Genomic DNA, 14,936 nt, shown 5'->3' with positions numbered 1-14,936 from the left:
TTGACACTTTTAACCTTCATACAATATAAAAAAGTGGCGAACACAAAATCGAAATCGAGATTTAGGTACGATGAAATTTATTCATAAATTAGGTAAAAAAAAGTTAATTCAAAGATCACTAACGTGAATAAGTCTCAATTAAATAAAAGCATTATTGAAATATTTTATAGTTATATATATATATTACTAATTGTGATCAAAATGTTTGTAAATAACACGAAAGCTAATAACCGTTTACTGCCCTCTGGTAAATTTCTGCAGTACTATCTGGCTAATAATAACTTGTGCCCTTAACCGTGCGTAGGCCATAACCGTGCCTTTTTCACTGTTACTAGAATCATAGACGATACCGCGTTGACTCATACGCAGCCGCAAAGTAGCAGCTATTACGATTCATTTTGTCCTTTTTAAATACGTTGGCGCTGCTATTCATGCACAATATAACAAACTGTAATCGTATGACAAAGCGAGGCTGACGCCGAAAATCTAAAAAACGCGGTACTTCGAAGCGTATGGTCGCTATCTAGAATATGGAGGTAACCTTTAAAATGGAAATTGCTGCCAAATGATAGCTAGTGATAGAGGTTCACTTGAGCTTATCACGCGCTTTACAGCCGCTTCGCTCTGCTTAGAGCTGTGTATTTATTCATGAATTCGTATAATCATTTTCGTACCGTTACAAGTATGTTCTCATCTTCCGGTCTATTTACTCGAATGCCCGATGGATTTGACTTCACGTTGAACTGCACAGTATTTCTCGGGGTCTTTTTGCGTGCGTGTCGGGGAGGCACAACTGGCGACCTTCCACGTGACCGAGGTGGCCTTGTCCGAACCTACCATATTAGCAACTGTTCACTCCACCCAAGAGGGCCTTTCAGCAGCAATTCGCGGATCTCTGATTAATGGAGTAAAGAAAACCGCATTTTCCTAGCTCTTTCCCTTGAACCAGCATACATCATATGGACTCACTCACGTACCCTAGCCCACATCCCACTGCCCGAAATGTAGTACGCCATCAGTCAGCGTACGGTGCTATTAACGACCGGGTCGCCCGACGTCAAACTGGAAACACTAAAGCCTCAGCTAGTTCTGGCGGGCCTGGTCGTGATTCCCTCAGATACAGTGTGTCTTTGTTGAGGACAAACTCAAGGTACATATATATATTACCGCCGCCGAGGACTGGCTAGTTGATGCGCCATGATCGATGCACTGAGGATGGCATTTTTAATGGCAGGTATACGGGTTGAGGGGGTGGCAGGACGGCTTTTAAACGTCACAGTCTCCCTTGCGCCGTCCTTAAAATAGAATCAAGCGTAGGCCATTCGTTGCAAATATCGGCGCCTATCTCAAAACCTGCTGTAATGCCAATTTTCGATCCCTCACGAGTGGCGCTCGTACTCGTTAACCCATCACCTAGGATCCCTCTCGTTGAACCCAACCAGAAGCGCCTCCCAATCAGCTGGCTGTTCGAGGAACTCTTTAGCGATTTCGACCATATTAAGCACTATCGTCCTGCTACTACCATAATAAAGTGGATTGACCTAGTTTGTTGTTGGCTGGCAGGAATGGACACTTCACAGTCACTCGCTTGGCGCATAGACATACATATATATTAATTAATTAATTAATTAATATCGTGATTTTTACACCATCATACTGGAAAGCAAATAAGGTTGAAACACGCGCAATACTACGAAAACCAATGTGATCAAATAGAGGGGATTCGTATGAAATACAAGGCGATAATTAATTGGATCGAAGTGTTGACACTACTCGTCTATGAAATATGCATATCGGCTTTATTCGTCACAGAATCGATTTTAGCGGAAATATGAGTAATGTTTATTGAATCCATCCATTGTCGAATTCACGTCGGGTGACCCATCCAGTAAACTCGCTATCGCGGCACCCATAATGGCGAACACAAACTTAAATAATTTCTAAACTAAAACGCACTGTGTGCACAGTGCGTATATTAAGCACGCAGTCGTTCTAATACTTTCACCATAGAAAAAAGTTACTTCTAACGTTAACCTTACGGACAACTTCATAGGTACACGACCTTGTCGATTCGGACACAGCCTGCAGCAGTGGAATTACAAAGCCAACTTAGGCTACCTGCCGGTTTGTCATGCCAAGCCGCAGATGAGGGACACGTTACATTGTTCTCACTGAGATATACCTATTTTTCTCGTTCATATTAAATCCACGAATTCGAAGTTGGCTTGATCATTTAACGGAAGCATTAGCAAGATCTTTCTGAGAAAAAAAAAACAACAACAAATAATTACCCCAAATGTAGATGAAACGTGTAGAACGTCGTGCATCTGTCCATTAATTTCAAAATTTAATTATGCCATGAGTCAAAAAGTTGGTTGCACTCATTCGACTGTGTCAGCGAGTATATCGAACATTACAAAATAAACATAAACACTTACCGTCTATTGTTAAAATTAGTTCGTAAGCTGTTCTTTCATACAAGTTTAGCAGTAAGCTTCGAAAGATCGATTCTAAACAGCTATACTGTACTTCAAAATATGACCAGTTTACCGGTGGGTCGCTTAAAAAAAAAATAGTATTTGGGGGTTTGTGGCGGTCATTGCTAAAGTTTCATGCTATGCTGGGCAGTGCCTGCAGTAGGCAAAGCTAACATTTGTAAACCCACACATGCGTGTATATCTTGACTGTGAAGCAGTTCTGTGGTGCTCCAAGGGTATCTTGCAACTACAAACAAATCCTGCGACTCGACGTATGGCACCGCGTCAAATAAATGCCTTATCTGATTCGTCGATATGGCAAGTCTAATGTTAGACTAAATATGAGCGTCATGCCCAATACTATTAGACGTTACGAAGCATTCTTTATTAAAAGGAATTCAGATACAGACGTTTCACGCATCGCAACTATAAAATAATTATATGCTTTACAATGTATATTTTCATCCTAAATATAGCGTTAGGTATAGGGCAAGGTTAGCCGCAGCACAAAAACAGTAGAAAAGTGAGGGCAGTCTAATGCTGACGACGGGAGCGGAAAACGTGAGTTGGAGGTTGTTTGTTATTTGCTCTTCGTCGTTTCGACCCTCGATGAGCAACGTAGCCCTCTTAGCAAAACCTGGGTGCTGTCCTCGTTCAACTTGCGGCACGTACGCGGTCATCAAAATGTTGGAATCCGTATAACTAAAAAAGCAGAAAGTTTGTAAAATATGCAGAACCGGTTTAGAGTAGAGACTACCAGGTTGATTTCGAAAAAAACAAGGGGACTTTGGAGCCATTTGCCACAAATGGTATTTTTACTCGCAGAGCTTGGATGCAAAATTGGGTAGTTTTGTTAGTACCCCTTGGTTTGGAAGCAGCGTACTCTTTGCTGAGATTATCGTAAAAGCTTTCTGAGTGGTGGCAATCGTTGAAGAAAGGTCAAGTGAAAAAAGAAGTACGACCATGTTTAAGGCTTTGTTAACACCGAGTCGATCCAGCAACGCTTCACGGATCACAGAACTTAGCTTTGCTTGGGCAGAGGAGATGTAGCCCATGCCATTTACGGCAATCGAATTTGGTGATGAATGTATCTCTAGAGAGTATTGCGTTGTCAGCTGTCCAGTAATTTTTTTTTTAATTTTTAATTTGAGTTGCCTGTTTCCCAAAGCTCATATGGCGACTATAATATTATTTTTTCTAAGCTAGCAAATAAATATTTTTTATAATAGATAAGAGCTAATGTGGTAAATTGTTGAAACCTCGTTAATTCTTATACCTGCAAGCCATGCCTCGACAACGAAGACATCCTAATTACTATTAATGGATAAAACCATACTGATTACCCTAACTATGTCGACCAGAGACATTTTATTATGTGTTCATTTTAGTTAATCACACCTGTCGTGTAGTATGTGGGCTTGAGCATTTCGTTTTATGAAAACACAAATGGCCTTATCTTTTAATCTCAGTATTGGCTATTTCACAGAATATCTAGGACACCTTTGCCTTATCTAGATTGAATCGTTGCTGTTCAACATGATAACATTAACTTTCACCAGTAAATGCGAGTCTTTCTGGTGCTTATTCTTCCTGCTCAGTTGTTGCTGTGTGAATTACACAGGAACCTTTTTTTGATCCATTTCTAGTCACGCCTGGAGCTGATCTGCAGGATCATGAAACCATTTCATTTTACGTAATCGTAGCTTATATGCGTCTAATATATAATGAAGCCGTCTAAAGATTACGGCAAATCTTCTAGCTGGGCCTTGGACTAATAAAGGAGCGAATAGAAATTTACAATTCTTATGCGGTCTTCTCCGATCGATTTAATGCGGTTGCAAAAGAAATCAATATAAAATGATTTAGACGATCCTGGAAAATTGGCTAACAGATCATGTCCTCAAAGTTCTAGAAGCTATTTCATAATTTTAATGTTTTAAGTATCTTCTATAGCGCCATCTATAACTAAAATTAATCTAGCTTCGTATTGCGTTATTGGCAGATAGTATACAGCCTTCAGAAACTCAGTATGCACTTCATATTCTGTTCCAGCACCGAACTCAATCTCAGGTCATTTAGGTATTTCAGGGAGTCGATTAATCAAAAAAGACTATCGGATTTCCAAATTTACCTGTTTTCTTATATCCACCAAAATTATAATATTTCTCCCATTTTTTTAAGGAGTTATGCATTGACGCACTGTTCGAGATATTCGGAACTTTTTTGTCCAAAATAGCCCGTGTATTGATTTGCGCAGACTAGTAATCAGATTCATCGTAAACTAAAATATTGCTGGGTTCCATCCCAGCAAATGGACTTAATTCTGTCAGCATCTTCATTACCTGTAATATCGTAAGTATGCCTAAAATTATGCACAAAACCATACGTTAAAACCTAAGGCATTTCACACTAGCTAAACCCGATACATACATAGTTACATGGCCTAGCGCGCACCTCGCGAGTTCGGTAGTAGTAAAGTCCAAAATGATTCCATAGCGTGGGGAGGTGCACTACGCCGAATGTTGGCCTAGAAAAAATATTGAGATGTATCTAAAACATTACGTTATATGGAGACACAGCCACTCTATACTTTTAAACCATCGGCTATTAGAAAAATATTTGTCACGACTAAAAGATGTATTTCTCGTTGAAGATAATAAGCAGAGGTTTATTATACTGAACCCTCACGTGCATCCAAACTACGCTAGATTATGTTCACCAGTATCTGGGTGTTCATTGCCAAGCAGTTTACTTATGGACAACGTCTTTAATCCTATTCAAAAGCCCCCAAATTATTGTAGGCCAACTCGTTCGCACTATACGGTCGGCCATCGGAGACTGTTAGTATCGAATACGCCATGGTCCACGATGAATACCTATGGTGTTAGCCATGCATGCCGAGGAATCATGACGAAGCCTTCTTAAAGCACGTAGGAGCATGGACCAAGCTGTGAAAACTATACCATCTCGGCTTTGATGAAGAAATTGGGAACGGAGATCGATGGTTAAGTGATCTTTGAGAACGTTGGGGGTAGACCAAATAGAGCTAGATGTTGTTAACACTTCAACAACCAAAAAAAAAAAGGATAATTTTATAGAGATAATCGCATTGTAGAACGGGATCCAAGTACTGAAAAAAGTTTTTCGCCGTACAGCCCTCATGAATTGAAATTAAAGACAAAGGTTTGCTCGACCCTATTATGTTTAAGCTAGGCAGTTGTTGGTCGACCTGCTGGTTGACCTTCGTAGGACAACAGAGAAAGATGAAAACGTTATCTTTTACTGTTTTTCTGTTGAAACATCAGAAAAGAAACACGGCTATATTTATTTAGAAGTCATCTAGTCGCAGGAGCATCATGCAGATAGGTACACCTAATTGACCTTGCGAACACAGGATGTTCTAACTGTTTCTATCGTTTCCACCGCCAGGTGTCTGAGATCACTGTATTAACCAAGTGAGGCATGCGAAATCCCTAACAATCATTTTAACTAGCATGTTAAAATTGATTGTCACTACAGATTTGTTCTCTCTATTAAAATGACCGATATAAAAAAATGAAAAAACATATTGGCACACATCGTTCTTCACAGGATGACACTCGCTGGGGATCAGCCGTTTTGTCATGTATCTCTGTCACTGTTCCAGTAGGTCCGACTAATTACAAGGTATACACCAGCCGAACGAATAATTGTAATCTGACTAGCAATGGCTAAGACAAATCCGTCATTTTGACTTGCGTTCGATTTCATGCAAACTCTGTTTGAATTTTTGGCGCTAATAAAATTTTCAAATTACTGATGTCGGCTGCTCCAACCTGCAGCAGTAGCGGCGGCACCATGGCGTTATCACTGTGAGCGGGCGAGCGTGTGTGTGTCTATGGTTTCACCCTTTCCGACACCGTGTCCCTTGCCGATTTCTGCCACCGGCTTCATTAGACAGGGCGTGCGCAGTCCGACCCTTTCTCGGCAAGGAGCCGCAAACTGCTCGTGTACCGAGAAGCAGAATCCACGAAAAGCGGGTGGCGACGGTTGAAACTGCCGGGCGTTATTTCTTGCTGTTCTTCACCATTGTGCGTTACTAGTATAGGAATATCAGGGCATAACACAGCTGCAGATTATCGCACAGAACATTGTCTCTTTCGCTCTCTCTCTCTGTCTCTCTCTCTCTCTTTATCTGTCTGTCTCTCTCTCGCTCTCTTTCTCTGTTTCTCTCTGTGATGCACGTTGCAGAGGCCGCCGGTGGGGCGACCTACATTAGTGTCAAAACGAAAAGCCTCTACTGCGATCGTAGCTAGTGAGCTGTGGTGGACATTGAATGTTACGGTCGTGGCTTATTCTATCATTATCCTATCTTCACCCAGGTGGCATTGCCACCCAGAACCGTTGAAGGACGTTGGTGACGCCAACAAGTTTGTAAGTAGTGCAAGCGGGAATGCACCACTTGTGATATAGGCTACTACTTAACGAGACAAAAAAAGGCCCGGTCCACATCTTGTGTGTAAAGACTGTTAAGTAAGTTGAACGGCGCTTTCCTGTCAAGTTTTTTGCTTCTGTTCCCGCAACAAAAAAAAGGAAACGTTGCTACCAGGCAGTGAAGTTAAGTTTAAGTGACATTGCGTGTGTATAATCCCAGAGCCTTAAATAGGGTTTATCGATGCTGTAGAAGTTTGATATAGCTGGTTCGTAACCTCTGGTTTCAGTTAGAAAGGCAATTAAGTCTTAGTGGACAGCAAGCGTTGCTACTGCTAAGCGTACGGTATATATACTCCTTTATAAGTCAGTATGGATTACTTCACCCGTTAAACTGTGCTACTCCAACGAGTGGCAGCGTCAACAGATGATCGTGCATCTGATCGTGTACTGATAAACATTGGATACATAGATATCGTTATAGTTCTACTTCGACCTACTGAAGGGTTTCCGTCTTCCTATTGTAACTACCAGGTGAGCAGGCGCAGGTATAGCAGTATATGGGGTCCGTTGACTCGCCTCCGAGCTATTCCATATACTTACCTTCTTCTTATAAGTATCATCGTACTTGGGGAGATCGATAATTTGGCCATAGTAAAAATTTAATAAACACAATGCCTAGTTACAGCTCATCTCTTATTCGTGCTTTGAAGACGAACTTCCTGCTCTAGCAGCAGCTGTCTCTTTCAACAAATGATCCTTTACATAGATATTTTAGTTGGGTGTCATCTGCTAAATCTTCTATTCAGTTCATGTTTAGGCTTAGATGAGCGGAGTTGCTAGCATGTCGGTTATTTTAAATTCAAAAACCGTGAGCGACGTTCGGTCATAAAGCAAGTCAGGCTAAACAGTCGTAAGGCTCGTTTGCAAAAGTGTGCAAATATAAATCAATCGCTATAATTTGTTTGTACAAAACATACACTTGTCTATTTATTTATAGTGCATTAATGGAAAGAGTTAAAACACTATGCAATACCAGTACATCATCTTCAACTAAGCTTCACATTTTCGCTTCGTCAGCTAACGCAAACTTATTATTAAGAATAATCAGACCATTAAATAGATCGAGTACCCGTATCAAGACGCCAGCCGGTCAACTAGAATCGAACTAAGCTAAGTATACCAACCATCGCATGAAGTGTTTACGTATATTTGTATGCCTCGAACGCCTCGCGGTGACTGATCCAGACAGCTATACATGACATAAATCAACGTTTCATAGCTGGAAGGTAGCGTTTAGATCTGCATCTGTATCTAGATTTAACGTGACTATAGATTAGCATGGTCATCAAGCCAAACGAATCGTGGCGCTCGAGCCTCACATGAGCGATCCTTCAGCTGCCCCAGTACGCGTATGCGGTGACAAAAGGTACTTTAGGGATGCTAACAGATTCAAGCGTGCTACAGACAACGTTCAACGAACGGCTCAAAACTGTGCACGGGCAAGCAACTGACAAACGCGTGCCTCCCCACCGCGAATCTATACATACTAATAATGTTTATTTTAATTTATTTAACTTAATAGTAATCAATAAATCATTTTGCCACGTTTACCTATAGACATAGCAAAACTAATTCCTTAGTCAAATGGCAATAGAATTATCTCTGAATGAAATCTCTGATCTGATATCGACGCACTTACGGTCCAGGAACGTATGTATTCATATGAGTAATGGATACGTAATTATATATGTGATAGATATATTCTCTTGACAGTAAATAGTAGCTTCACAAAGGTGTTCCTCTCGCTAATTCATATAGCTGCTTCAAGATGGATACTGAATCTGGTCAGTGGAGCGTTCAATTGATTACAGATGGCAGCCCACCTAATATAATTATGATAATTGAAGGCCAACACTAACTATCGATATTTATTTTTACTATTCTCTCTGTAGCATTATTATTGAGCGCGCTGTCACCTATACACGTTTGGGTCGCGTAAAATTAAACTTACGCTACCGGCTATTGTGCGTTACCATTTTCACACCAGTTATTGAGCCACAGGTGTCGGTAATTCCGTCTTTACGACATGCGAAATAACATAGTTATTAATGGCGCACTTGACGGCCATCAAACTGCCTATGTAGGACGTCTCTGTTTAAAAGGTCCCTATTTATTTGAATGTATTTATTAGGTTTAAAGGTAAAAAACTACCTGTTCATCAACTGCCGAGTGGAATCTTTGATTTGATTTGCCTACAGTAAATAAGTCCATAACTCCTTTTGAAAGGACATAAAAAAGTACAACTACGATCTATCGATTTCGACCACGCGTATATTGTAGCTTTTCGTCAGATCAAAATAGTCTAAAACTGTTGTTTGTCGATATTGCCCGAACAAACGCTACACTTCCTCTTGTGTCGTTTAAGCTGCCGAAAAGCCTTTTCGGTAACTTAACTTCTGTTCTCGTGTTAACCAAATGCGCAGAACTGAAGTGCTGTGTCGTCACTGTCTCCATCGGACGAGTAGCAGAGCAGCCCTACGCCCGAGTGATAAAAACGCTTGTGATTCATACGCGCGGTAGTCAAACCATTGTGGTAGTGCAGCTGCTGTTTTTTGGTGGCAATTTTGAGGAATAGGCACTTAGCACCAGTCGTGGGAATTCGCTCCATGCGGGACGCAAGATAAAAGGCTCAAAAAAAAAAGTTCTGGAGCAAAGCGTAAACGCTAGAACCGTTTGGGTTGGTAATATTTATAGCGACCTCGGTCCTAGGCGTTTACGAGGCCGCCTAAGTCATCGTTGATTCTAGCCCACTGTATCCAACTTTTACTGTTGTTGTTTGTTGCTTAACAAGGAGACGCCCCCTTCTCTATGCATTCAGCAAACGATTTGAAGGGATCGACGACAAATTTACGGCAAGAGTCATTTGAAAAATTAAGTTCACATAGCCCAAGTAGATTTCTGCTATTGGCGTGGAAACTCTGACTGAATGTAATGACAAAAAAAATAACACAGTTAATATATTACACAACTAACATGTAGGGCATGCGGAAAGGAAGGCCATGAGTAAGAACGTTCGCGAGTATAGATAGTGTGTAGCTTCGTTGGAAAATATTTTAGGACAGTTTACGTAGATTTAAGACTTAGCCACTCGGGCAGTCGCAGTTTATCGTCTTTTATTACGTTTTATGTTACTATAAATACTATTAGAATACTGGTATCAACGGTTCATGCAGTTCAAGCATTACTTTTTGAACCCGTAACCATACAGATTGGTACAGGAGAGACAGTCCATTATCTGCTAGTTTTGTTTAAAGTCCATCAAAGTCGATCGCCAATTGAGATCATTATTTGTCTATTTCACTGGCACCTTTTAAACGATCCGCCTGCAATCAATCATATGAGGTAACCTGCATTGAATCTCAAATACGGAACTGTTGTGTTATCTTACAGGTAAATGCTGGTAATAATTTGGCCGTAGTAACACGGTAGTATTCCATTATGAACAAACACTACGGTGTGACTTCTATACAATGACAGTGCCAATAGGATTGAAATTCTCTCTGAAAGCGGACCAGAGTCGCTTTGGCTCTTGGTAGTCTGTTTCTTTAAACGGCCTTTTTTTATTTGAACTGCAAGTAGCGAGAGCTTCCCCGAACCTCTTTTCGCCAGTCCCGCATTCCCTGTTTAGTATATAACGTCAGCAGCTTAAAAATCGATATTTTTTTTTAAAAAGGCAGAGCATTTCTTTTTCGGCCACGTGGTGCCGTATAATGCAAACAGACAAAGGGAGGAAAACAAACACCTAGGGAAAGCTGCATTTAAAGCAAATATTGCGTAGGGTGTTGCTTTTTTTTCAATTCATCTATTTATTCGTGTTTTTTCCGCGAAACGCGTCAAGGGCGGGTAGGACATGTGGAATATAAGTGACCGGAAGGGCATTTCTCTCTTTTATTTTGCCGCTTAGTTCTCTGCAGTGAATAGTGTTTGACAGTAGATGGAATCTTTGGTGAAAGTGGTATGCTACACTTACGAATATAGTTTCCGCTAACACTGTGACATGGAAAGCCTTTCAGATGCAATAATCACTGAGCAATCATATTATATTGTTGATAATTCGCTAGCTAGCTGAAGGATATTTAGAAATCTGTATCTGTAAAACCTGCCCAAACGGACCTCATCTAGCAGTTAGGTACAATCACGACGACAGCGAATCGTCAATTATTACAGAAGATTACTGTAAGTAACTAGCAATGCCACTTACTTTCAACTTGAATCTAACTCCAATTCATATTTGTCCACGTATATTTTCTAATTCCGAAAAGATTCTGCCTCAGTCAGCTAGTTTTTCTGATAGTACTAAATCTACCCATCTTGCTTACGCTTTTCACTCAAATTAGCGATGATGTCGTCCGATTGTTTTTCTTTTTGTTTCAAAGTTAGACATTACTGCACGCAAGCTAACATTCTTCTGCGCATCAGTTCAGCAACAACTGGCAGTGTTGGTTGAGATAGATTTTTAGGCAATATCATTTTACGTGCATCTTTGAATGGCAGGGAAATCTATACGTGCGTATCACACGAACGATGTTTACAATTAATCATTGCACGCAGCCAGATACGCAAAGCGTGTCGTGCCGCCTACTCTCTAATGTTGGTAACATGTTTTTTCCTGTCTTCATTATCAATAACGGTAGTTCCAGCGCTCAGTGCACCGCTCTCGAATTCGACCACTCCGCAACTTATCTCGTGTTATTCTGTAATCGCAATAACAACGAACTCTCAGTGGCGATTATATCTTATTGTATTGGTGCGGTCTAACCAGGCAGTCCCTTCAGCTCCTTCTATTACGATGTTGCGGTGTTGTAGCAGACTGATTCGTAGAAACTTTCGGAAACACCAATTTGGATTTCAACGAAAGTTCCTCTTGATGCCAACACGAATCAGCGACAGCCAGTTTCTATTTTTTATGAAGGAAAAAATTCGATTTATTGTTCCTTAGGGTATAACAACGAAAAACAGGAGCAAAAAAAAGGAAAGAAAGAAACAAAAAGCAGCTTTTGCCATTCTTATTATTTCCGAAAAGGAGCTTTGGACCATTCGTACTGTTGCCAACACGCGACATTCCGTAACCAGGTGGCCCAGTGTGCCAAAGTGATCAAATATTTTATCCGCAGGAGTCCGCAAGTGCCAGACGTAAATTTTTTAGATAATAATGAAGTACTACGAACAATGACTCGATGCGTTTACAGCAAATGTCAGAACTGTGTCTGCCCCTTACCGGTAAACACACGGCGTTTGAGGTTTGCGGTATTTTCAGTCATTGTTTAATCAAAGCTACATTTCTCTGGTCAGAAAGGCTCGTCACCTTGTCTTCTTTTATAGTCGTCCTCGATCCTCATGCTGTGTTTGATGCAACGGTGCAATGTCATAGCGAGGGAATGCGTTGCATAGAATATTACTGTTCTTACCCGTTACAAGCATTGCTCCGAATGTCTGATAGAATGCTATAGGATTGTGACCATGAGAGATTTATCGTATACAGAATTGCGTCCTGCACTTCCTAGAAACATAGCCCCTATAAAAACGAAGGAATTTGATTAAAAAAAAAAAGTGCGCTCCTTTGAGTTCCATAGATTTGTCGACAATTCGAAATTCTCAGTAGTTTACCTCGACCAATACTGAAATAGAGATCCATTTGGAACTGCTATTAGTTAAACTTGTTTACTCTAATATTGGTCTTGACGGGTCTCCTGTGCGGTTTTGTATCGGGCCATTGTCTTTATCATCACAAAAGTAGACTACGGACATCAAAGCTATGGACAGAGCTAGGTAAAATTTTGGTTTATTATCTAGATCAGCTGGAATTGTCTCAAAAAAATCTCGTCACCATTGATGGGCTTTTCTATAAACACGTAAGGCTCTATCGCGTTCGTCTTGCATTTGTCGGTAAGTGCTCGAACCTGTTAATCCAGATCCTATTAGTATTGTTAGTTATTTTATTATTTAAATGAATAAACAACCAGCAGAAGACGCATCAGTGATATCCAGCGATTCTACTTTGCTATTCACATGTTTTATCCCTTCATTTTATATTAATTTTTAGACATATTTCTCATCAAAAGCACCACATAGCGTTCTGACGCTTCTGAGACAAAAAGCTAACCCCAAAAAAGAAAGGGAAAAAATAGTTAATTTCGAAATGTCTAAAAATCGTTTTCTTTTTCGTACTTCATTCAACATCAATATCGTTGCTTTCATTGTTCAAACTTTCCTAAAATTTGTTGTCAGACCTACATCATTTTACCTACGAGGAATCATCAATTTCGCCTTACTACACGCCGTAAGTGCCACGAGAAGTTTTCACCAGCTAGTCAACAGCTAACGGTCCGCCGATCGGAATTAGTACGCGCTAAATAGATTGCACTGCACAGACTGGTGTCTTCGAGCTTCTGTTGTCAAAAGATAAGCCTGCGGCAATAGTCTAATGTATAGTAATAACGGACGGCAGATGTTAATATCTGCCCACGACATCTGAACACGACAGAAATCAATCAGGCTTGCCAGTATCTATAATCACTTCCAGCAGTGCAACATTTGGCAGCCACAACGGGACCAGCCACCGAAGACGCAATCCTTGGCTATCTCCTCTGAAAAACACATACTCTGTGTATCTTCTGCGATACGACACCCTATGCCGAGTCATGAAAAAGCCGAAGTACGGTGTACAAGGCAAGAGATGCACGAAAGATGCACTTTTATGTCTTCGTTTGTTAACATGGTGGAGCTCAGTGAAGCTTAGCACATATTGTTAATAAATCGATGGTCAGACGAAAAGCATCACCATTGTCCGGTCGTGTATTGTGCGTGAATTCGCAATCGCTTATTACGTTTTGATCTCGCACGTCGGGTAAGATCCGGTTCGAAAAACCGCCAGTATTCAAGATTTTCCTGGGTTTCGCATGCTGACGGCAAGACTACAAACATAACTATCATAGAAAATTAATTACGGCCGGTTACATCATAGCAACAGATGTCAAAAGTTACTGATTACTGCCTGGCTTCCAAGTGATTACTAATTGTTCGAATCAGGTTCAGTGGATATGGCATTAGCCTCTTTCATAGAGCGTTTCACACTCAATACGTGTTACAATTGTTGTTTCTACGGTCTGCTTCGGTCTTTCATTAAACATTTGCTCTATAATAACGTTCAATCTATTTAGCCAACATGAATCAGACTAATATGGGGCTAACAATAGACTCGAAGAAAATTCCTTCGATATACGAAAAAAAAACATACGAAATACGGCAAGACGCTAAACAGCAAGAGCAAACGTTACCTTCAGCTGTTGTCGCTTCAAATGTGAGAAAGGCCTTCAGCTTTGAGTCAGTGAAGTCCAATTTTAACTCATTAAGGGTCAAATCTAATAAAGCGGTGGATGATAGTCTGTCGTTTGAAAGTCCCCTTGTTCGTTGATAATCCGAGTCCAAGTGTACTATTCAGTCTCACTATTGTCGGTTGACATTTATCTGTTGACTGTAGTTTTTGGTTGATGGCAGAAATTAGCATCAGCGACGACAACGACGTGAACGACACGAGAAAGCCTGTACATAGCAACATAATAAGATTATATAGTATTCTCTATATTGTACGAACTACCACTCGTAGTGGTGGAAAATGTAAGACGGTAAATCACTCACGAATAAAAAAGTAGTAGGGATCGTTAAAGAACCATTGTTGAAGTTTGATGATGAGCGAATTGGCAGTGAGTGATGGTGCGCACGAACTCTCCCGTCGCACAGTCGTTGCCCTGCCTCTTACTAAAAGAGGTAACAATAATTATGCTAATAGTAATAATAACAAAGTGTTAGGAATAGCACAAGTACCACGAACAGCAGGAATGAGGGGGCGTGCGTGCTGCCAGCAGTGGCGCCATCTATGAGACCAACCGAATATCGATTGAATTTTCGACTTTTGAGGCCAGGAGCTGGCTTCAAAATGCTTCATTCTCTACTAGCCAGCTTTTCCTTCTAGCGACTACGAAGTGT

General features: G+C 40.7%; 1 protein-coding gene and 1 long non-coding RNA gene across 10 annotated transcripts in view; one reads left to right on the top strand and one right to left on the bottom strand.

The window, feature by feature from the left end:
• Positions 1 to 1,746: 1,746 nt before the first annotated feature.
• LOC147756870 (uncharacterized) lies at positions 1,747 to 6,293 on the bottom strand. The gene is made up of 3 exons (XR_015323755.1): positions 6,055 to 6,293; positions 4,908 to 5,004; positions 1,747 to 3,179 (listed from the first exon to the last, which is right to left on the bottom strand). It is a non-coding gene; the product is annotated as an uncharacterized LOC147756870 (long non-coding RNA).
• Positions 6,294 to 6,450: 157 nt separating this feature from the next.
• The window catches only part of LOC111248374 (uncharacterized), a 65,071-nt gene continuing 56,585 nt past the window's right edge, over positions 6,451 to 14,936 (top strand). For 2 of the 9 annotated variants that reach the window (XM_086983776.1, XM_086983775.1), the window contains exon 1: positions 6,451 to 6,890. The gene's annotated coding sequence lies outside the window, so the exon portion shown is untranslated. Of the gene's footprint in view, positions 7,422 to 14,936 lie in introns of all 9 variants that reach the window. The other 7 variants (XM_086983774.1, XM_086983772.1, XM_086983771.1 and 4 more) reach the window with 6 other exon arrangements.

Source organism: Varroa destructor, unplaced genomic scaffold, assembly GCF_002443255.2.
Source record: "Varroa destructor unplaced genomic scaffold, Vdes_3.0 BEIS01000003.1, whole genome shotgun sequence".
In the NCBI taxonomy this organism is placed as follows: domain Eukaryota; kingdom Metazoa; phylum Arthropoda; class Arachnida; order Mesostigmata; family Varroidae; genus Varroa; species Varroa destructor.
The sequence above is the reverse complement of the archived record's forward strand: the minus strand, read 5'-3'. Positions and strand labels throughout refer to the sequence as shown.